Genomic DNA, 22,107 nt, shown 5'->3' with positions numbered 1-22,107 from the left:
CAGGCTACATCGCCATGCCTACTAGTCATTTAACTAATGCATTTGTCAAAATCCATCGAACCGTACAACACAAAGAGTAGATCCTAATGTAAACTATGGACTTTAGCTAGTAACAATGCATCAACCTTGGTTCATCCATCGTAACAAACATATCACAAGACGTTAATAATAGGGGCATCTCTGAAGTTAGGAGAAGAGGAAATATGGGAACACTGTACTTCCCGTACAATTTTCATGTAACTTTAAAATACTCTAAAGAATAAAGTCTGTTTTAAAAAATCAACATAGGAGGCAATATGATTATAAATAACCTTAGCTGTTTCAAAAGAGGAAAGACTTTTTTATCTTAAATAACCAAGGACGTACTAAAAAAAGAGTCCTAGGAGTTAAATTCTGCCATTTTGGGAGGAAATGAACTGAATTGTCAAAGCATGTCAGGGTGGGGGCTTTTGAAGGGGGCTGGGGGTGGATTTAGAGCTACCCATAATACCAAGGTTAAACAAAAGCCAGCAACCAAACCAAACCCGAAGAATTCTCAAACAAAGAAGTGAAATTAGATCCTTACCAACCTACCACAGAGGAATGTGTGGAGCACCTGGATGAGGAGCTGGGTTCCCTGTGGGATCCCATGAGGAAAGGAGCACAACAGGCTTGGGAGGACTCAGTGTCCGGGTGGATGAGATGGGTGTCCCGGGTGGGCTTTTCCTCCTGTGTGACTCAGGATACCAAACTGTCAAAGACGAACACCAGGGGCGCCTGGGTGGCTCAGTTGGTTAAGCGACTGCCTTCAGCTCAGGTCATGATCCTGGAGTCCTGGGATTGAGTCCCGCATCGGGCTCCCTCCTCGGCAGGGAGCCTGCTTCTGCCTCTGACCCTCCCCCCTCTCATGTGCTCTCTCTCTCTCTCAAATAAATTAAAAAAAAAAAAAATCTAAAAAAGACGAACACCAGATAAATGAGGACATTGACTTTATTTAGGGTCTTGCGATCCAGAGAGCACCCCAGACTGAAGGATCAGAGTGTTCTCTGCAGGGTAGTTTGCCATAGACTTTTATAGGGATAGTCCACAACTTCCAGATGAGGTTATTTGGAATTGTTTTGCATTGGAGAAGCTTTAATCAGATGAATGGGATGTGTTCATTTGTGTGTCTAGCTACTTTCAAGGGGATTGTACAGAAAGTTAGCATAGCAGGCCTGAGACTATTCTCCTTAGAAAGGCCTGCTTGGCCCTCGGCTGGCACCTGGGAACTTAGATTTAAGAGAGTTCCCACCATTTCCCAGGTGACAGGAGTGGCTCACTGCCTAAGCTGTTCATGCTAACCATACGGTTTGTGCTGAACACCTGCTTTCTTTCTGGGTCTGGAGTTTTGATATATGCTAGGCATCCCCCTAATATCTTGGGTACCGAGTCTTTAGTGAACTTGCCTGGTGGACATTTTTCATGTGTTGTCACAATTTTGGGTTGAAGGAATTAAGCCCATCCTGTGTGACCTGCACCTGGTTTCCTCCAGACTTTTCCCCATGTGCCTTTTCCCTTTGCTGACTTTGCTTTGTATCCTTTTGCTGTAATCAATAATAGCTGTGAGGACAACTATATGCTGAGTCCTTGAGTCCTTCTCAAATCATTGAACCAGGGGACACACAGGGACAAACAGTTCTCATCTTAGCTAATCACTCATGAGACAAAGAACAAGAACTTGGCTAGGAGTGGAAGGGGAAGGGTCTGTGTTTGGCCTTATCAGCAGGTTTGAGCAAAAGAGCCAAGACTTGTGTTTGGCCTTGTCCATACCTAAATACTATAACTTTTTGCATTATATAGGAGGTGGGGTTTGTTGACTGCAAACATCTCATATAATTTTTGATATGGGATATGCTAAATTATTATTTTTTCAATTTTTTTCAATTATTAAAATTTTCAATTTTTTCAATTATTTTTCCATTATCCAAATAATAGATACTCCCATAATGTAAATATTTAAAAAAATATAGAGAAACACCAAAAATATCTTATTCTCTCCCCTGTTAATAATTAGTATCATTAGTCATCAAAAAATACGAGTTAAAATCACAAAGAACTTCCACTACATCCTGGCCTGAAGAGCCAAAATTGAAATGGCTGACAATATCCAGTATTCGCTAGTCTGTGGTGTGACCGGAAGCCTCATTAACATGTTGTTAATAGTTTACACTGATACATGCATTTTGGAAAACTGTTTAGCAACAGTTACACATACATATATCCAGCATACATGACCTAGCAATTTCACACATCTATCTGCACATCTATGTACCTATCTATGTATACATGTATATATGTATCTATTTATCTGATAGATGAGTGTTTATGTTCACCTAAAATTTGCACAAGAAGGTTCCATGATTTTTGTAACCTAAAACTGGAAACCAAGCGCCCATTAGCATTAGAATGGACAAGTACATTGTGGTCTGACCAAATGGAAGGTGATGAACAGGAACAAACTGTTTTCATAGATAAAAACACAGATGAATCTCAAAGACAATATTGAGTGAAAGAAGCCAGATAGAAGAACGCAGATTCAATTTGATTTAATGTATGGGAAGGTACAAAATAAATGACAGCACATATAGTGAGAGTTCAGACCGGTGGCTAACTTTGGGAGGATAGCAAAGGAGAGGGATCCTGAGAGAGCTGAGGTGGTTACCCAGGAATGCAAATTTGTAAAAATCATCAAGCTGTGCACTTAAGATTTGCATACTTTACTGTATGTAATTTATACCTTAATAAATGAACGGGGAAAGGAATAAAAACAACTGAAAGAATAAAAAAATGTTTGCGGTCCAAACTAGAATTTATTCCAGATGGTGTTGTCTTGAATTCTTCCAGCAGGACGATTTGAATCACTACACCCCAACGGTTGTCTAATTCATATCCTTAGAAACCGTATATAAAATTTTCGTTATCACTGTTTTTTCATTCTTCCTATAATACTCAGGAAACTTTGAGTATGTTTCCCCATTGTCTAATTTTTATGTAGGTATAATCATTTTTGAAATGGGCACAATGTTACAATTGCAGAAAACAAGACAAAGACTTTACTTATTTTTCTTGAAATGTAGCATCCAAAAAGGAAAATAAGCTGTTCAGAAAAGGTTGTAAAAGTAATTGACAAAAAAAAAAAACCATCTTAAAGACGGGCCGAGATAGCTCAGTTGGGAGAGCGTTAGACTGAAGATCTAAAGGTCCCTGGTTCAATCCCGGGTCTCGGCAGCTACCTCCTGTTCTTTTTGCAGAAATCGTTGACTTTCCCATTACTGATTGGCTGTGTAAACCGTGAATACCCACCCATACCAATGTCAATCACCTTCAAATAAGTTGAGTCCACAGTGCCAGTGATGTGGAAAGGAGCTACAGACATTTACCCTCATCATGGAAAGGGCCCTTGTAAATTCTTTGGCAATTCTACGCCCATACACCTAATTCCTTCCAGCAATTCCTTGAAGTAAAGAAAGAAAACCTCCCAGTGCCTTTTTCAGAGCACTCGGGTGTTATTAAGTGCATCTATAAGAATCAGGGCATGGGCACTTTCAGTTCTTAATTACCTCTGTTCCTGCCTTTACTTAGTGTTGGCCCTTACCGGTCCTTACATTGCTGTCAGCACTTTGAATCCTGTAAAAAGTTTTGCTTATCTTATACAGCATTTGGTTTTCAGCTGCTGAGACAGGCCTAGTGCGTCATTTTACTATGAAGAAAGGCAAGAATGATAGTATAAGCATAAATTGAATTTTAGTAGTATTTATTAAGATTATATGGGATGGTATGTATACATACGTATATGCTGTAAAATATAATAGGGATTCTTAATATTGATTTATTATTTTTCCCGGGACAGTGTTGGATAATTCATAGACTCTAATCTGGAATGTAACACACATAATTTGAAATTTTCTTACAAGACATTTGAGGCAGGTATTCCCTTGTGTATTGCCAATGATGTAGGTGAAGATATTAAAGGTATGCTTGACTATGCACAGAATATTTTGAGGAGGATAAACAAGAAACCGAGCGCTCCGGTGGCCTCCCAGGAGGATCTGGGGGGAGTTGGAGTCTAAGATCGGTGGAGATTCGTTCTGCACCATGGTGTAATGTTAAAGGACAGATCTTTTAACGAGTCCTTCTTTTGATCCGGAATCACTCTTAGTAGGGTTCATACACAATATTTCATTCAAAAGCAGGGTACAGGAAAATATAGTTCTTGGATCTGGAGCCCTCAGTCTACCCGGGACGTAGCTGAAGGTGGAGGTGAGGACAGCAGACCCATATCTTGGGTTTGCCACCTGGGAAGGTGCTGGCTTTTCTAGGAGAGCGAGTGCCCGGCGCGAGGAATCCTCCCGGACACCCTCGGGCGGGGTCGGAAAGGTCAGGGAGGCCCGCCTCCCGGGAAACTCCGCTCGTCCGCAGGAGGGAGGAGCCAAGAGTAATCCTTTTGGGGTTGCAAGGCCCGGGCACAAGCGAGGTGCGTCGCGGTGGCTTTGCCTGCGGACGCTCGGGGATGCAGTCCACCGCGGCGACCAGGAGCACGCAGACTGCAGAGGCCACGTCGGAGAGCGCCCTTTCGGCGGCGTCGAGGCTCGGGAGCCCCGGGCCGCCGGCGAGAGCCCTGCAGACGGGAAGAGGGCGAGGGGGAACATCGCGGGACTCCGCGCTCGACCTGAGCGGGGGCACCGGAGGCTCAAGCTTCGCTCCGGGGCCGCGTCGGCCTCCAAATCAACAGTCGTTACTTGTTGATTCGCTCAGCTCCAGATGAAGGACTCGCCGAAAACTGCCTGGGGTCGGTCAGCAAGAAAACCGGAAAGTTACAGGGCAACGCACGCGGCGGCCCCCCCGTCTCCGGGCGAGGGGGCCAGCAGAGCGCGCCTCCCCGACCCCGGCCTCCGCCGCCCGGGCCGGGGGCCCCTCGGCTCGCGCCCCGCAACCTGAGTGACGCGCAGAATGTGCCGTCGGGTGAGAACGTGAACGCTCAGCCGGCGCCGCCGCCACCTCGCCCTCTGCCGACCTCCGCGGCCCCTTTCCCCACCCCTAACAAGACAACAAGTCACCCCGACTTAGCGCGGGACCCGTGCTGCCGGGGGCCGCCGTCCAGCGCCCGACCGCATGGCTGATGACGTCAGCGCAGTGTCTGCGGGTCGTCCGCGACCCCGGGGCCCTGGGTCCTTCCCTCCGCCGCTCGTTTCCTCGCCTTGGAACAGCCTGAACCTAATGGGACGTTACGTTACCAGCCATGAAAGACAAGTGTGCAATTTGTGATCCAACGCTACGGACGTGCTTCTAAAAAGGGGGGACTCCCTTCACCAGCAGCTGAAAATCCGGCTACAGCGCACCCTCCACAACTAGACTCGACTCAGCCCCCGCACAGAAGTTTCTCCGTGGATTTTCTTCTCCAAATCCGAAGAACTGAAAGGATGTAGACTCATTACACTCTGTGAATATGGCTGAGAGGTCCCCTTAGAACGAGGGGGGAGAAGAGAAGAAATTCCTTTTAGTGTCAAACAGAAATGTAGAGAAACTTACCTTTTAAAGAAAGGGCCTCGCCGTCAGGGTGGCCGGTTAGCTCAGTTGGTTAGAGCGTGGTGCTAATAACGCCAAGGTCGCGGGTTCGATCCCCGTACGGGCCACACAGGGTGACCTTTTGGCCTGTCTGCCTGCCCAGCTCGAACCACCTACAACCCCAAATCGCCAGGGCCACAAGCGAGAGTTCAGACATCGGCCCTCAACTTGAAGGCTGTGTATTTTCGCCTCGCTTTGCTTGTTTTTAATAAAAAGTAACGTAACCCCTGCTAGGAAGACTCCACTGAAGAAACTTGAGGGAGTATCGTGGGAGCCAGGCGGTTGTGTTTTAGGAATGGGGACATTGAGGAGTCTTTGAAATACGCCTGCTCAGTTTTCAGTGGAAGTCAGGAGACAGCATTATCTGGGCGCGTCATAGAAGTTTCAAGCTTCAGGGGAGAAAAGCAGTCGTGCGCAGCGGCACCAGCGACCCGGTCGGCTAGGGCCGCGAGACGCGCGCTGGGTTCCCGTCGGGTCCGTGCTCGGTCCTCCCTTTTCATCGAGAACCCTCCGTCCCGGGTGCCTGCGAGGACAGGGCGCCGAGCGCGGCGCGGGCCGGGCTCCGTGCACCTGCGGGCGCACCTGCTTTCTCCGGTTTGGTCTCCGCCCCCAAAGCGACGCGGGGACTGCAAGTCACCTGCGATGCACACCGAGGAGACGAGCTGCACTTTCGGAAATCGGCCCACATATGAAGATGATTTTTCGGGGTTGGTCTGAGGACGTTTTCCCCACTTGGCAGTGATTTCTCTCCAGCCTCTGCGCGCGGCCTCGACGCGCAGGGAGGAGGCAGGTCGGTCCAGAGAGGCAGCCCGAAAGCTGCCACCTCCCAGGTCTTCCTTACACTCTCATCGTTTCCCCGTTGTTTACCTTTGCAAAACAAGGGATCCCTTCCTGTTGATTCTCTGTCCCCTCGGGGGTGGGGATGGGGGTGGGGGCTCTGTCCCGAAGAAGGCTCGGCCGTGCACGTGGGGACACGTCGGGGGTGAGTGGCGACCGCGGTCTTCAGAGCCAACCTCTCTCTAAAGGGCTCAGCTGAGGCAAAGGGCCGCTCGCACCCGTGTCCCCGCAGCCGAACCTTCCCTGCCTCAACATTTCCCCAAGAGATGTCTGTCCTTCTCTCTTTGGTAGCCACGCGAGGAAGGAACTGCGCAGGAGAGACCTCTAGGGTGAGGACTCTTCCCAGTGGGGAGAAAACATCAATGGAGAAGACACTGAAAGAAAAGTCATTGTTTATTTTTCTTTAGAGCTTCTTTGATTTTAAAACCTTCCTTCTAATGGTCTTTTTCAGCCAATCTCCTGTCTCAAGTTCAAGAAGCGATGACAGAAGAAAATCTTAGAGGATTGTTCGTTTGATGCTTCTGACCTCTCTTTCAGGCTCAGCAACAGTCGATGCGGGAGAGCATCCGCAAAAGTGAAGGATCAGTTCCAGGAAAGTGTATTCGAAAGACTTTAAGGATTGCTTCAATGCTTTGTTAAAAAAAAAAAAAAAAAAAAAAGTACCTAGAAAGTGTGAAGAAAAAGTGAGCTCAGCGAGCCAGCCAGGAGTCGAACCTAGAATCTTCTGATCCGTAGTCAGACGCGTTATCCATTGCGCCACTGGCCCGCACCTGTCATGAAGCTATCAATACTTGTATTTTTCTATTACTATACACAATTCATATCAGACGAAGAAGTGGTTGATTTTTTAATTTAGACAGGGATTAGAAACAAAATCTGTACCAATTCTGGGAAAGCATAATTTATTTTGTGACTGGTTTGCATTATCCACATTTACATAAAATGTTTTCATTGAAAATAGGTCAATCTTCACTTATTTTCTGACTGTATGCTTTGGAAACTTGTTTGGTGCTTAGTAGCTGTTGGTTTTATTTTTGTTTTGTTGTTTTACTTGAACGTATCTCCATGGACTCAGTTTCCACGTTCTCTCTTCACTCCTTACCCAGTTTATATTAGTGCCTAGTTTTGAGCTCTTCATTACTGCCCTCCCCCACCCGTAATATTCATCTGCCCACAAATTGCAATAAACAAAAGATGCAATAAGGAGGCAAGAATTCAATAGAAGTATACATTTTAAGAATGGCATTTGACAAAGAAACTTGGAAACCAGGAACTCATTTACTAACAAATACAAAATTGGCTTAAATTTTACTTAGCTCTTCAAAAGAGCTGCAAATGCAAAAGTGCTTATAAAAGAGAGGTGTAGTCTGCTGAGGGGACGAGGTTTCATATGGGCTTGAAAAGGCAAAGTCAGAAGTCCAAATATATCCTCTCTGTGCCTCAATTTCCTTATTTGTAAAAAGTGCTCAAAGAGCACTTGGCAAATATGATGGAGTATTACCCTAAATTTTTTATGGCTCTCACCAGCCTTTGATGTCAGTACAAACACTAAAGATTACTGCCCGAGAATGCCTTTAAGGAAGCTGCGGGCTCTATGATCAGAAAGGGCATCTATTCCCCCAAATTTCAACATCTCCTGTGTTCTCTTTGCTGCTGTGCTCAGGCACTCACCAGATTTAACAACTTCCCCTCCACCAGCCAGTGTTTTTGAGCGCTCCACGTCCGAAGCTCGGTGTGAACAGTGGGGACACTGAGCTGGCACCCAGACGATGAAAGACGATGGAACTCGTAACTAGGGGGCGCTGCCTTCCTAAAGGATTTGAGTTATAAGTTGGAACTGCTGCTTAAGAGCTGTCTCTGCGGTGCTGGGCGGGGAGCCATTCAATTTTGCAGAAGCTTCAACGGGTGGGCCCCACACCAAAAAGCACAACGCTGTGAGCAGGATTTGAACCTGCGCGGGGAGACCCCATTGGATTTCGAGTCCAACGCCTTAACCACTCGGCCATCACAGCCCCTCTTCTGAGTCCTTCATTCATTAGAGTGAAGACAGGTACATGTCATTTACCATGTAGCATGTTAGAGAGAGGATGACTGGTTCCTGAGTGTCCTCTCAAAACCTTCTCCAAGCCCAGGCTTCCATATTTCACTTAATGGCAATTTCAACTTTTCAGATATTTACGCAAAAATCTTGGCAACACCCTTGACTTCAGTTATTCTTCCATTCCACATATGTGAGGGGATTCTCGTTTCCTCTCCCCTCAAAATGCATCTAGATCCGAACAACTTCTCACCACCTAACTGCTATCACCCCGGGCCACCACATCTTCATCTCTGACATGGGATATTGCAAAAATCTCTTAATAGGTTTCCCTTCTTCCGTCCTTACAAAACACTCAATGATAAGCAACCAGAGAGATCTTTTTGAACCCAAAACACTTTGAGCACAGCTTTGCTCAAAACTCAACAACATCTCATTTCATCAGAGTAAATGCCAAAGCCCCCACTTGGGCTGCTGAGTTGCCCAAGATCTCATTTCTCCCACTGCACCCCTTGCTGGACTATTCTTGCTTTGATATATGTATGACCCAGCCCCTTACCTACTTCAGGTGCTTTCTCAAATATCAGTTTATCAGGAAACACAGCCTGAACATTATATCTAAGCCCTACACTCCCCTCATTCCAGGATTCCTCCCCATTCTTTGCTTTATTTTTCTCCATATCACTCATGGTCCTTTAACACACTATGCACCTTATTTATTTTGTGTGGAACCTTGTGAATTATGTTTCAAATGCAAGTACTCCTGGCTCCACATTACATGCTTCATCCTTAACATCTTTTTGGATATGTGTGTATTTTCTTCAAATTCCCAAAGCCCTGATCTTCACAATTTCCATATGTAAGGAGGAAGAATTTTTCCTCTATTCTGTTAGGTTTGTAGCAGGGGCCTATGAGTCCAACTGACAAAGGACAGGTTAACAGGAGAAAAAGTTTACAAATTTTGTTGATGTGGATGTTTTTTATTTTAATTTTACATTCATGAAGGCTTCCCAGGAAAGAAACGAGAACCCAAAGAGGCAGTTAGACTCGAAAGATTTCATACCATTTTAACAACATTGTAGGGAAGTAGGTAGACAAAGAAAAGGGGAGTTTGGGCTTCTAGGGGCAACATTTGTGGGAAGGTAACTATATGGGGAAACTAATGGAAGCGGGGATTATTTTAGCAGGATTTGTTTCTGCAGACTCATCTTGGTGCTGACTTTCCATCTCTAGTGATCAGGGTAGTTCTCCTCCTCTGTCATGAGAGACGGGAGGGGAACACCTTCACAAAGGGACATTCATGCCCTGCTTTTAAGCAGACAGAGAAAGACAGAGAGCCCTTCCTATTTGCTTTTTCTTAATAGCTCTCAGCTCAAAATCATCCTTATGCTAAAGTGGCATATTTCAGGGTCTCAAATACTCGCGTTTTTTTTTTTTAAGTCTGAGACCCTCGAAAGAAAGTACAAGTTCATGGCTAAAAGGAAATAGGCTCAGAAGCAAAAAGCGTGTGTTTCCGCCCGGTTTCGAACCGGGGACCTTTCGCGTGTTAGGCGAATGTGATAACCACTACACTACGGAAACCCCATGGGGGAAGCCCATGGTAAAAGTTAGTATTTCTTGATGCCCCAGGTCTTTTTTCCGGAGGGATTTCCCTTTACGAAGTTAACACTGTCATATACCGGTAGAAATGCTCTTGCCAAATATATCTACTATAATGTTCAGAGAAGCCTGTTTAGAACAGCCAAAAACCTGGAAACTACCCCAGTGCCCTGGTGGCTTTCTAGAGAAAATGACACCAGATCGGAGACTTCATAGATGAAAAGAGTATGATGAAATTTGATGCAGAGAAGTTAGAAAGGGGATTTTTTCATCGGGAGCTGAATGGAGTGGGCATGATGTTGGTGGTGGGAGGATATCCAAGGATTTGAAGCAGGGTATGGAAATAAATTAGATTAAAAGGGAATATGTGGGCCAGATGAGAGAAAATAAGGGTTGTGCCTTCCAAAGAGGGGAAGGTATATTTAAATCTGAATATGAGGAGAGAAGTTGGACTGCTAATTCTTGGAGTGTAGATGTCATCAGTGAAGATTTCTTTTTTTTTATTAAGATTTTACTTATTTATTTTACAGAGAGAGAGAGACAGTGAGAGGGAACACAGCAGAGGGAGTGGGAGAGGGAGAAGCAGAAGGCAGACGCTCAGTGACTGAGCCACCGAGGCGCCCCAAGGTTTCTTTTTTAAAAAAGAATCAAAGTGTAATTTACATAATTAAAATGCACTAATCTTAAGAACACAGCTCAATGAAAAAAAAAGTCACATCAACGCATCGATTCAATAAACTCAGAAAATGACAGCCAGATTAACCATAAAGAAAATTGTAACTACCCAAATTATATTGAAATGCTTGAAAACCAAAATTTAAAAAACCTTAAAAGCAGCTGGGGGGAAAAGAGAATACATTTTAGGTTAAACAAAGATTAAATGGAATAATAAATATTAAATCAAAGAAAGGCAGAAAAAGAGAAAAAACAATTGGGACAAATAGAAAACAATTAACTTGATGATGGACTTAAATCCAAATATAAATAATTGCATTTAATGTAAATGAGATAAACACATAATTAAAGGCAGAGATTGGCAGGCTAAATAGTAAAATAAAACAAAGAAAAACAGGAGCCACCTGTACCCTGCTTACAAGAGATACATAAGACAAATAAAGATGACAGGTTGAAAGTAGAGTGGTGAGGGAAGATATACCTTGAAAAAATGAACCATCATATCAATATCGGATATATATCAATATCAGACAGAGTAGACCCTAGGGTACTAAAGACTCTCTGTCTGCTTAAAAGCAGGGCATAAAGATAAAGAGACACATTCAATAACAATAAAATGAACAATTCGCCAAGAGGACTTATTCTCATATGAAGCAAAACTGAGAAAACTAAAACAAGAAATAGAACAACCACAACTATGGTTGGTGATTTTAAAGACTCCTTTGAGTAGCTGATGAGAAGCTGAAAGAAAAGGGGAAGTAAGTAGGATATAGAGGATTTGAACCATAGCTAGTAACTGATCAACTTGACCTAGTTAGCACTTAAAAGACACTACACTTAACTACTGTAAAATACACATGTCGAGAATGGCTTTGATGACCAATCTTGAAGACAGGGGGGAACAAGAGGAGGCTATTATAGATTATGGTCAGGAAGAGATATTGAAGACCCAAATAGAGACCAATAGAAGGACAGAAGGGAAAGACATCTTACTCATGTTGAAGGCAAAGTCAACAGACTTTGTGATGATTTGATGGTGGGAGGAATCAAAGTTAACCACAGGTTTCCAATGGGATTGATGTTAGTTGAGTTTATGGTGCACTGTGTTAGTGGTACCTATATAAAATCCAAGTGGAGACTGAGATGTGAGTTTGAAGCTAGGGAGAGATCTGTCTTAGATGTGGATATTTGGGGAGATTAGCTCCAGGCAGGCAATCAAGAGGTTTAGAGTTGATGAAGAAATTCTGAAGGATGAAGGATCAACTCCAGAGACTTTGCAATGAGTCAAGATGTGAACATCAGCCCTGGAAAGCACCAAGATGCTTGAGATTCTTCCAGTTGCAATCATGTGTAGGTACAAGACTCAAGAACTTAAAACTTAACCACCTAAGAGTGTTTGACACTCCTAAGTTTGATGTGCTGTGTATGCGGAATTGTAGACACAGACTCAGCATTAAACAATCCCAATACAGAGAAGAAACTGTGATAACAGGTAACAGGGACAGATGAATCCAGAGGATCTCAGCTGAGTCTGCAGAGTAATGATTTCCGGAAGTAGTTATCCACAGTGTGGTCATTATGACATTTGTTTCAAACCTAAAGTTTCCTGGGTAGACACCAAGTGGACATATTTCCTAACCATTTCCCTTTCCCTGACATTTCTCATCGTGGCCATGCTTTACCTTTCACTTTTTAATGGACATTTTGTTCAGGTGAATTCACCAAACTATCCAATTGCCCAACTTCACCAATGAATCACTAGACATGAAGAAGAAAGAACCACACAGCTGGTCTAAAACAACAGCACGCCTACTTTAATAGCACAAAAGAGGAGAGGTCTGTCTGAGGATCCCAAGCCAGGGAACATTTAATAGGGGAGGTGGTTTGAATAAAGAATAACTTGTGTCAGGAAAGAAATAGCATTTCCATTACAGAGAACTCCCTTCAGCAAAGACACAACTGTGAATGTCCAAGACATGGTTAAAACTGTCTCACAGAGTAGGCACCTTTTATCATTTAGTGCTGTTAATCACTCAGTGTTTCCGGAGTTACATGATGTCATCTGTTAGATTCAAATTCACTTTAAGGAGTTTTAAAAAATAGTCCTCTAACATCTTTGCATTCCCAGATGCTCAGCAATCAACAAGAAATTAATCCTTTCTTAGTAATACAAAGAATATCTGAAAGGGCATGTTGTTAAAGTGGTTGAGTCTCTGTCACTTGATCTCAAATGGTAGGACAAAGGGGCAAACCCCAGCTAGGCTACTCACTTACTGCAAATATCATGACTAGGACAAATATTCTGAGTCCTTAAATTACTCTTGGTATATATGTTGGGAATGCTTCTCAAGGGCCTGAGTATTGCAAGATTCATCCAGTGTAAATTCAAGTTCGTTCCTACTCACCTAGAGAAAACATAGGAGGTTAAATCACAAAAGCCAGGAAGAAAGCAGGAGGACAGGCCCCGCTGGGATTTGAACCCAGGATCTCCTGTTTACTAGACAGGCGCTTTAACCAGCTAAGCCACGGAGCCAAGCACAGCAGCCCCACCAATTGCATCTTATTTGAGTATGATTTCACACACTTCAACTGTAATGAGCTTAGTAACTAGTTTACCAGATGTTTCAAAAACAAAAAAGAACACACATTGTCTCAGTCAAAACCAAAGAAGAATGTTCTTTTGGAAGGATGAACATAGGGACTGGATTGAGATGACTGTCTCTTCTTGGATCAGTGTTTCAATGTGGACACCCCTAGATTCGCCAGACTATAAACTCTGGTGGCAGGGACAGAGCCCTTTGTTGAGCCCCAAAGGAAAAATGAATTGACTTCATACTGACCACCATTTTGTTTTAACCACACCTGTGCTCTCCTCTATTAGTGTGGAAAGGTACATGCTACTGGTCAAAATCAACAGGTGTCTGACACACGGTTGCCAGAAGAACTGTGAGGATATGTTTGCACCTGTCAGATGGCGCTTAAGGATGGTGGCACTCATTTCTCAACTTCAGAAATGTTGACTGCCGCTGGCTCACAACTGGGTTGGTCTCTGGGAACTGTCCTCAACAGAAGAGGCACCTTGCTCAAATTTACACCCACCATTGGGGGTGCTCACATCCAAGACTGGCTGATGGAAGAGTATAAAGGCCTCCCCCCCTCCTATTGGACTCAAGGCAGGACATTTCTGAAGGGCCATTCCATGATCAAATACCCCTGAGAGAACAATGAGGCCTCTGTTAAACTACATCAAGCTCAACTTCTGCCTCTTGCCGACCCCGCTTCCCTTACCCTCTCTCATTTGCTGATTCTAAGAGCATTCCCAATAAAACTGCCCACAACCTGACCAAAGGCAAGTGACTGATGACTCCTTCGATCTCTAGAGGTCAAAGTAAGTCTGAATGTGGCCCAGACTCAGAAATCATCTACCACATCAAGTGCCCTGGTAAAACAAGAGTGGTGCTATCAATATTCTACCCCACAGACTTACAGAAGTGTTGCCACAGAACGACAAAAAATATGAAGATATCTACTAATTGGTTCAAACGATGTATAAAGTTAGTTAAAACGTGCTCAAGGACCAGAAGAATAATTTATGGTATTAGAAGCAAGTACCTGGAATGGGAGGTTAGAAACTAAGTGGGAAACTTAGCTAGTCAAAGAATATGATTCCCATTTCTAGGAAAAAACGAGAATATCAAGGACTAAACATCTTACAGACTACAGTGCTTATCCAGAAGAAGACCACACAATACACAGATGTGCACATATGTTCTTACAAGTGGAGGGTAAAGGTTTTTAGAATGTACACAGGCCGATAAGCTTCTGAAAATACTAGCACCCCTCGCTCAGAAAGAGCCGTGGTGGGAAGAAGAGCAGCAAGCGCGGCAGCGAGAGCAGAGGATGAGAGGACTCGGCGGCTCCGTCGGCCCCTCCCGGGGCGCGCACCTGCCGGCAGGTGCGTCGGGCGCGGGCTGGAGAGGGCGCACCTCCGAGGAGGTTTCCCGCCGTCCTCCTGAGCCTCCCGACCCGGGTCAGTCCCGGCGTTTCTCCCGGGCCAGATGACGGCCCTGGCTCTGGTCACGCCCTGCCTCCCGCAGCCCTCGGCCTGGTTTGGGGGGGCCCGGCTCTCTGCTCCGGGTCCCCGCGGGGTCGGAAGCTCTTCGGCCACCGCCCCGGTTCCGGCGCGCGCGCCGACGCCAGCCCCGCACTCGGGCGCCACCGCGCGTCCGGTGAGCCGCGCTGCAGCTCCACATCGGCGACCCTCGGGGCGGACCGGGGGCGGCGGGGGCTGCGGGTCCCGGGTCCCCAGGGTCCGGGCGGAGCTGGCCTGCCGCGAACAGGCCCCAGGAGCCGGGAGCCACCTGGTCCCGCTGCCGGACCTTGGCCTGACTCTTCTCGGGTGTTCCTGGAAGAAGCGTGATGCCTTGAAGCGGAGTATGGAACTTTTCCCCTCCCTTCTCCCCCCTCTGCCCCGCGAGAGGGGAAGGACGCAAAGGGTGGGAACAATTCTCCCTTTTTCTCAAGACAGACCTCAAGATAGGAATGCTGTTTCAGCCCCGCGTCGGGCTCCCTGCTCCGCGGGAGGCCTGCTTCTCCCTCTCCCGCTCCCCCTGCTGGCGTTCCCTCTCCCGCTGTAGACGTCTCTCTCTGCCAAATAAATAAATAAAATCTTTAAAAAAATAAAATTAAATTAAAAATGCTGTTTCAGTGGCGTTTAGAGGACGCGACGGACATCCTGGCCGGTTAGCTCAGTTGGTTAGAGCGTGGTGCTAATAACGCCAAGGTCGCGGGTTCGATCCCCGTACGGGCCACGGATGCGGTGCTTTTGCGCTGCGCGTGGGGCGTAATGGCGACCGCGGGCTACGCGGAGTGGACGGATCTCTGAGCCGGTTTGCGACGAGGTCGCGTCCTCACATGGACGCAGCCGAATACCAGCCTCGGCTCCAGGCGCTCCTGCATCTCACCAGCAGGTCCAGCTTGGCAGCAAAGACCAGACACAACAGACAGCGTTGGTCTTGCTTTGTTTTCCTGTGAAGAAACTGTTTTTTTGGGGGGGGGGGAGAATCCCTGAATTAACCAGTTGTGGGATCACCCTTTATATCACTCCTTCTGGGTCATTCTGCATTTCCCAGTTCAGTTTAAAGAAAAAAAGGCTAACAAATGAGAAAAAAATCTTCCAAAACTTTAATAGTAAGAATGACCAACATCTTTGTATTTCAAAAAGAAACTTTAAAAAGATAAATAGAGATGTTTCCTTTTCACCCTTATTCTTAGCCCACATCTCAAAATCACTTCCTAGGGAATCTCTGTCCATAATTCCTCATTTATCCTTACTGGTTTTCCTTGGGCATGTATATGTAAATATTTATATTGATTATTATTTTTCTTCTTTTTCACACAAAAGATAATCATTTACTCATTGTTTTGCATTTGCACTTTTTTTCTTAGTATATCTTGAGTATTTCTAATTGCACTTTCTACTTTGTACGCCATCAAAATTAAAGCTTATTTTCAAATGAGTTGGTCCTGCCAGCCAGAAGTTGAATCTGGAAATCTCTCAACATTGTACGAAGTGTAGGCTTTTCCAACCCAGGGAAGGAGGTAGTGGAAATTATATCCTTAATTTTCTCTAGTATGAACAAAGCATTTTCTTTCTTAAGCCATATCACATTTAGAGGCTTGAATATGGACTCCCAAACAGCTCAATAATCAAAAGAAATTATGTACAATTTTAACAAATATTTATTTCCTTGTGGAAGGAAGCTTTTAATTTTGCTCATTATTGCCCCCCCCCCATGTGTACATAATGAAACTTTGGGTTTTTTTCCTCCTGTTAATCAGTCTCATGTAAATTTAATTCTTAGACCAGCTGGAAGAAACTTGAAGGGTAGAGAAAATTCTTCCTCTCCATCAGTACAGCAACTGCAAAGGCCCTAAAACCAAGTGAACACACAGTACTGTAGAGATCGATGACCCGTGTGGCTGAAGGAGGCTGGCAAAGAAGAGGGTCTGGTGCTCTGGCCTCCCCTGCCCATTTTAGTCTCAGAACGATCTCTAGCTTCAGGCGGTCCAGCTGGAAATTCTGCTTTTGTGAGGTAGGTTGGCTGATTTGTGGGCTTTGTCATTAGGAAATAAGGAAGAAGCTGGTGAAGGGTGGCAGAATATGCCAGCCCAAAATATGACACTTTGGCACAATGATCACTTTGAGCTAAGGGCTTTTGAACAGCATCAGATACAAGAAAACCACTCCAAACTTTCTTCTTATTCTTAAAAGTAGGAGATAAAATTCCCATGTGAAAGATGTCTTCTTTATACCAGAAAAGTCACACTCTAATTCTCAAGGATAGAAAGTTGAGGCTCAGGGAAATCTTATTAAATTAACCCTAATCTTCCTAGTCACTTCACCCAATTAATTATCCTAGCTCCAGCCCCGTTGACTCATCACATTTTCCTGATTTTACTGCCCTTTGTCCAATTCAGTATATGCACATGCAACTCTATCTGCTTCTTTGGGTCATTTCCTTATGAGGGATCCCGTGTTACATAAAACACATTAAATAAAGTTGTGTGTTTTTCTGTTAATTCGTCTTTTGTTACGGGGGCTCACATTGAGAACTTAGAAGGGCAGAAAGAAAGACTATTTTTGCTCCTCTTCACTGGAGTGAAAGACTGGTTTTCTGCTGTGTGCCTTCTTCAAAGTCCACAGGAAACAAAATCCAGACTGTGGAAAACCTCAAGTTTCTTCTACAAATAAAAGGAGAGAGAGAAAAACTATAGATTCAAAGAACTTGAGAGACATATAAGTTCAAAGGCTTGTTTTTTAAAGAGTACATGTGTAATCTATCTATATATATGCTTTTTATAATATATTCTATATTATACAGGTTATCATTATAATATCTACATATAATTGTAATATATTATAGAACCCATTTATAAAATATATAAAACAAGTGGCAAAATTTGAACAATAATTGAGTACTTGACTTTATTTTTATTTTTAGATGTGATCATTGTATTGTGATTATGTTTTTTCAAGTCCTTATCTCTTATTTTTGTTTATTTATATTTTTTCCTTATTTTTTAGAGGTACGTACTTAAATATTAGTCCTATGCCAGTTATATTGGAGCCTGAGGCAAAAGGAAAAATCAGTAATACTGATTCCCTACTAAAAGCTTGGATACTGTCTTCATTATGGATCTTTTGCATTGATTTTTATTTTTAAAAAATATCGCTTTAAAATATTTTTTCGTTTGCCAAGCTTTTTGGTAAGGCTTCTCAGTTTTGTGCCCAAGGCAGGTACTCGCCTTACCTTACCCCAGGCTGAGCTGAAGTTATGATTCAGGTCTGAGATTTACTTCAACGTGTAAATGAGGGGAATGAGGGCTGGGGTTATACGTGAATAAAACTGCATGAGTTGATAATTATTGAAAGTGTTAGATACGGTTATCGGGCTCATTATACTATTCTCGGTCAAGCCCGAACCCCTCCCGGCCCATTTCGGAGGCCGACCCAGGAGAGAGAGACCCCGGTGGAGAAGTCACATCGCAGGCCGACCACCGAGGCGCAGAGACCTCCAGGTTCCTAGAGCGGACCGGAAATGACGCCCGCGGCGGAGGCGGAGCGTCCGGTTGTGGACCCGAGCGGCCACTGCGCTCGCGGTGTTTCTGCGGACGGGAGCAGCCCCGGAGTGGGAAGGCGGCTCCCCGGGTCCGGAGGCGCCGCAGGACTGCCATGGGCTCTGAGGCGGCTCGAGAAGGGCCAGGCTTCGGAGCCTGCCACCTGACGAAGGCGGGACGTGGGGGGACGTGTCCAGAAACGTAGGTCTGCGACCGCAGCTGCCCCCGCGGCACACAGGCTGGCTCGGGAGGCGCCCGGCGGAGGGGAAGGCAGTAGTCGCTTCTCCTCGGCCTTCGGGAGGGAACGGAGTGGATGACGGTGCAGAGTCCTCGGGCCCGGGAGCAGATGGCACTGGCCTGGCCGCTCCCCACAAGTGAGATGCACCCGGAGCGGCCTGGTCTTGCAGACGGTAGGACGTCCCTATTTGTGCGTGTGGTTGGGGGTGGGGGACGCACGGAGGGGTTCGGGTGCTGGGCGGCAGGTGCTGGGGTTCACTGCTCGGGTTCGGGTGCTGGGCGGCAGGTGCTGGGGTTCACTGCTCGGGTTCGGGTGCTGGGCGGCAGGTGCTGGGGTTTGCTGCTCGGGCTCGGGTGCTGGGCGGCAGGTGCTGGGGTTTGCTGCTCGGGCTCGGGTGCTGGGCGGCAGGTGCTGGGGTTTGCTGCTCGGGCTCGGGTGCTGGGCTGCAGGTGCTGGGGTTTACTGCTCGGGTGCTGGGCGGCAGGTGCTGGGGTTTGCTGCTCGGGCTCAGGTGCTGGGCGGCAGGTGCTGGGGTTTGCTGCTCGGGTTCGGGTGCTGGGCGGCAGGTGCTGGGGTTTGCTGCTCGGGCTCAGGTGCTGGGCGGCAGGTGCTGGGGTTTGCTGCTCGGGCTCAGGTGCTGGGCGGCAGGTGCTGGGGTTTGCTGCTCGGGTTCGGGTGCTGGGCGGCAGGTGCTGGGGTTCACTGCTCGGGTTCGGGTGCTGGGCGGCAGGTGCTGGGGTTTGCTGCTCGGGCTCAGGTGCTGGGCGGCAGGTGCTGGGGTTTGCTGCTCGGGCTCAGGTGCTGGGCGGCAGGTGCTGGGGTTTGCTGCTCGGGTTCGGGTGCTGGGCGGCAGATGCTGGGGTTTGCTGCTCGGGCTCGGGTGCTGGGCGGCAGGTGCTGGGGTTTGCTGCTCGGGCTCGGGTGCTGGGCGGCAGGTGCTGGGGTTTGCTGCTCGGGCTCAGGTGCTGGGCTGCAGGTGCTGGGGTTTACTGCTCGGGTGCTGGGCGGCAGGTGCTGGGGTTTGCTGCTCGGGCTCAGGTGCTGGGCGGCAGGTGCTGGGGTTTGCTGCTCGGGTTCGGGTGCTGGGCGGCAGGTGCTGGGGTTTGCTGCTCGGGCTCAGGTGCTGGGCGGCAGGTGCTGGGGTTTACTGCTCGGGTGCTGGGCGGCAGGTGCTGGGGTTTGCTGCTCGGGCTCGGGTGCTGGGGCGGCAGGTGCTGGGGTTTGCTGCTCGGGCTCGGGTGCTGGGCGGCAGGTGCTGGGGTTTGCTGCTCGGGTTCGGGTGCTGGGCGGCAGGTGCTGGGGTTTGCTGCTCGGGTTCGGGTGCTGGGCGGCAGGTGCTGGGGTTTGCTGCTCGGGCTCGGGTGCTGGGCGGCAGGTGCTGGGGTTTGCTGCTCGGGCTCGGGTGCTGGGCGGCAGGTGCTGGGGTTTGCTGCTCGGGCTCGGGTGCTGGGCGGCAGGTGCTGGGGTTTGCTGCTCGGGTGCTGGGCGGCAGGTGCTGGGGTTTACTGCTCGGGCTCGGGTGCTGGGGCGGCAGGTGCTGGGGTTTGCTGCTCGGGCTCAGGTGCTGGGCGGCAGGTGCTGGGGTTTACTGCTCGGGTGCTGGGCGGCAGGTGCTGGGGTTTACAGCTCGGGCTGATAGCATCTTCTGCAAAACCATTCTCTGGAAGGCGGAAGCGTTGTGACTGTGTTGAGTGCACATTGATAATTCTGGGCATCAGGTCAGTGTGAGATGTGTAATGTCATGAGGCGGGACGGGGGGACAGGGGGTCATCAGATGATAGCAGTCCATCGACCTCAACAGCCTGCCTCTATCTTGAAGTCATTAGAGATTAAAGTTCTTGAGCAGTGTTAATGTGCAGAGGGTGACGATAACCACCGGGCTCCAGTCAGATCCCAGAGGTGTGTCTTGCCCTTCCTCTGGGCAGACACAGTTCTTTGACACTGTGTCTAGTGGAGGCCTTGTGGCTTAACCAGCGCTTAATTCGTGTGTGTGGTTCGCCGAGTGAAATTTACTAGCACCGTAGTACAAGGAATGAGCAGAGGGAAAGAATTCTTTCTTATCCCTTTCTATCTTTTTTAAGATGAAGAACTCCGTGGTATTTTTCTCTGTTTAAGCAAGTTTTTCTTCAGCAAAAAGAGAGTCCATATAAGCATTTTCTGGTACTGCTAAAAGCTCAGTGATAGAATTTTAATGTCTTTTCTGTCAGGGCTTAGGGTGAACATTCAGTGATGCTCTTGAAAGCTCCAGTGATTTGAAAAATCCTTCAAAAGCTCTTTGCTCTGTTGCAGTAGTTACGGGAACACACATGGAGGAATTCTATGCCAGCTACTACTAAACGGCTTTGCAAATATTTTGTGGTTAATCCTCACAACCCTGAACGAGAGATGCGTTTACACCGTGTAAAGCTGGGGCTCAGAGAGTTTAACTTGGTAAAGGGTCAAGATCACATAGCTAGTAAGTGGCAGAACCAAGGATTTGAATTCATGTTTGTATGACATCAGAGCCTGTGTTTTTTACTTTTAAGCCAATGGGGTGCTTCTGCTATAGTCTCTCAATTTTTAAAACGTCTTTATTATACATTTACTTTTTAAAAACCATTATATATTCATGCGGTTCAAAATCAAAATACTAAAGAAGGTACACAGTAAAGTCTCACTCCTGCCCGACCTCCCATCCACCCTGTTCCCTTCCCACCACAGCAAACAGATAACCATTTTTATCAGTGTTTTTAGCTGTCTCTGCAGAGTTCCCTTGTGAAAATACAAGCAAACACAAATTGTGTTCTTATTTTCACTCTTTCTTGTATGTTAAGTGGCATACTACACTTATTTTTTCCACTTAACACTGTATTTTAGAGATTTCTGTCTTAGTAATAGCTTGTTTATGTATGAATAAACTATTATGATAATATAATAAATATATATTTTGGTCTTTATCCATGGTTCTTGGCTCATAGGTCCCTTTGTAGTTTCCTAAGAGACTAGAGTAAGAGGGGGCATCTTTTGCTAAAATATTTGGTGTTTACCCTTTGGTTCCTCAAGTATCTTTAGAGTGATAAATGTGAAAAGAATATTTTCTGTTATTTATTACAAACCCTTTTCAACCACACCTGAGTTTATGTTAATAAAGTGATTTTTTTTGGGGGGGGTAAGCTCCTAGTAACTTACAATAGGGTTAGGAACCAATTTTGAGTTTAGAGAATTAGAACTTTCAGCTCTACCCCCTCTGACCTCCAGCAAGGGGAGAGGGGCTGGAAGTTGGATTAATCACCAGGGGCCGATGTCTACATGCTGATGCTGTATATTTCTATCCAAATCCCTTTCTCCTTCGGTTTCCTGCACCATAGTACCTGGAAAGCCAAAACTTCTTCCCTCCCTTATGGTTGGAGTGGTTGGCATGGGACCTGGGTCTGACCATTGAGATTCAAGTGAAAATCACTTGTGAGGGGCTTCTAGAAACCTGTTTCTAAAGGGAGTGACTTCTCTAAAAAATAAAGTCTTTATAAAAGGTGGAGGG

At 46.4% G+C, this 22,107-nt stretch overlaps 7 non-coding genes across 7 annotated transcripts; 3 read left to right on the top strand and 4 right to left on the bottom strand.

The window, feature by feature from the left end:
- Positions 1–3,173: 3,173 nt before the first annotated feature.
- TRNAF-GAA (transfer RNA phenylalanine (anticodon GAA)) lies at positions 3,174–3,246 on the top strand. Its single transcript has one exon. It is a non-coding gene; the product is annotated as a tRNA-Phe (tRNA).
- Positions 3,247–5,577: 2,331 nt separating this feature from the next.
- On the top strand, positions 5,578–5,651 carry TRNAI-AAU (transfer RNA isoleucine (anticodon AAU)). Its single transcript has one exon. It is a non-coding gene; the product is annotated as a tRNA-Ile (tRNA).
- A 1,462-nt stretch (positions 5,652–7,113) lies between these two features.
- Positions 7,114–7,186, bottom strand: TRNAR-ACG (transfer RNA arginine (anticodon ACG)). The gene has a single exon. It is a non-coding gene; the product is annotated as a tRNA-Arg (tRNA).
- A 1,164-nt stretch (positions 7,187–8,350) lies between these two features.
- Positions 8,351–8,432, bottom strand: TRNAS-CGA (transfer RNA serine (anticodon CGA)). Its single transcript has one exon. It is a non-coding gene; the product is annotated as a tRNA-Ser (tRNA).
- Positions 8,433–9,966: 1,534 nt separating this feature from the next.
- TRNAV-AAC (transfer RNA valine (anticodon AAC)) lies at positions 9,967–10,039 on the bottom strand. Its single transcript has one exon. It is a non-coding gene; the product is annotated as a tRNA-Val (tRNA).
- Positions 10,040–13,191: 3,152 nt separating this feature from the next.
- On the bottom strand, positions 13,192–13,265 carry TRNAT-AGU (transfer RNA threonine (anticodon AGU)). The gene has a single exon. It is a non-coding gene; the product is annotated as a tRNA-Thr (tRNA).
- A 2,204-nt stretch (positions 13,266–15,469) lies between these two features.
- TRNAI-AAU (transfer RNA isoleucine (anticodon AAU)) lies at positions 15,470–15,543 on the top strand. Its single transcript has one exon. It is a non-coding gene; the product is annotated as a tRNA-Ile (tRNA).
- The last annotated feature ends 6,564 nt before the right edge of the window (positions 15,544–22,107 follow it).

The sequence above is a fragment of the Mirounga angustirostris genome, unplaced genomic scaffold (genome assembly GCF_029215605.1).
Source record: "Mirounga angustirostris isolate CCGP_5_RB_7025 unplaced genomic scaffold, mMirAng1.0.hap1 SCAF_8, whole genome shotgun sequence".
Lineage (NCBI taxonomy): Eukaryota > Metazoa > Chordata > Mammalia > Carnivora > Phocidae > Mirounga > Mirounga angustirostris.
Note: the sequence above shows the minus strand (reverse complement) of the source record. Positions and strands in the feature narration are given on the sequence as shown.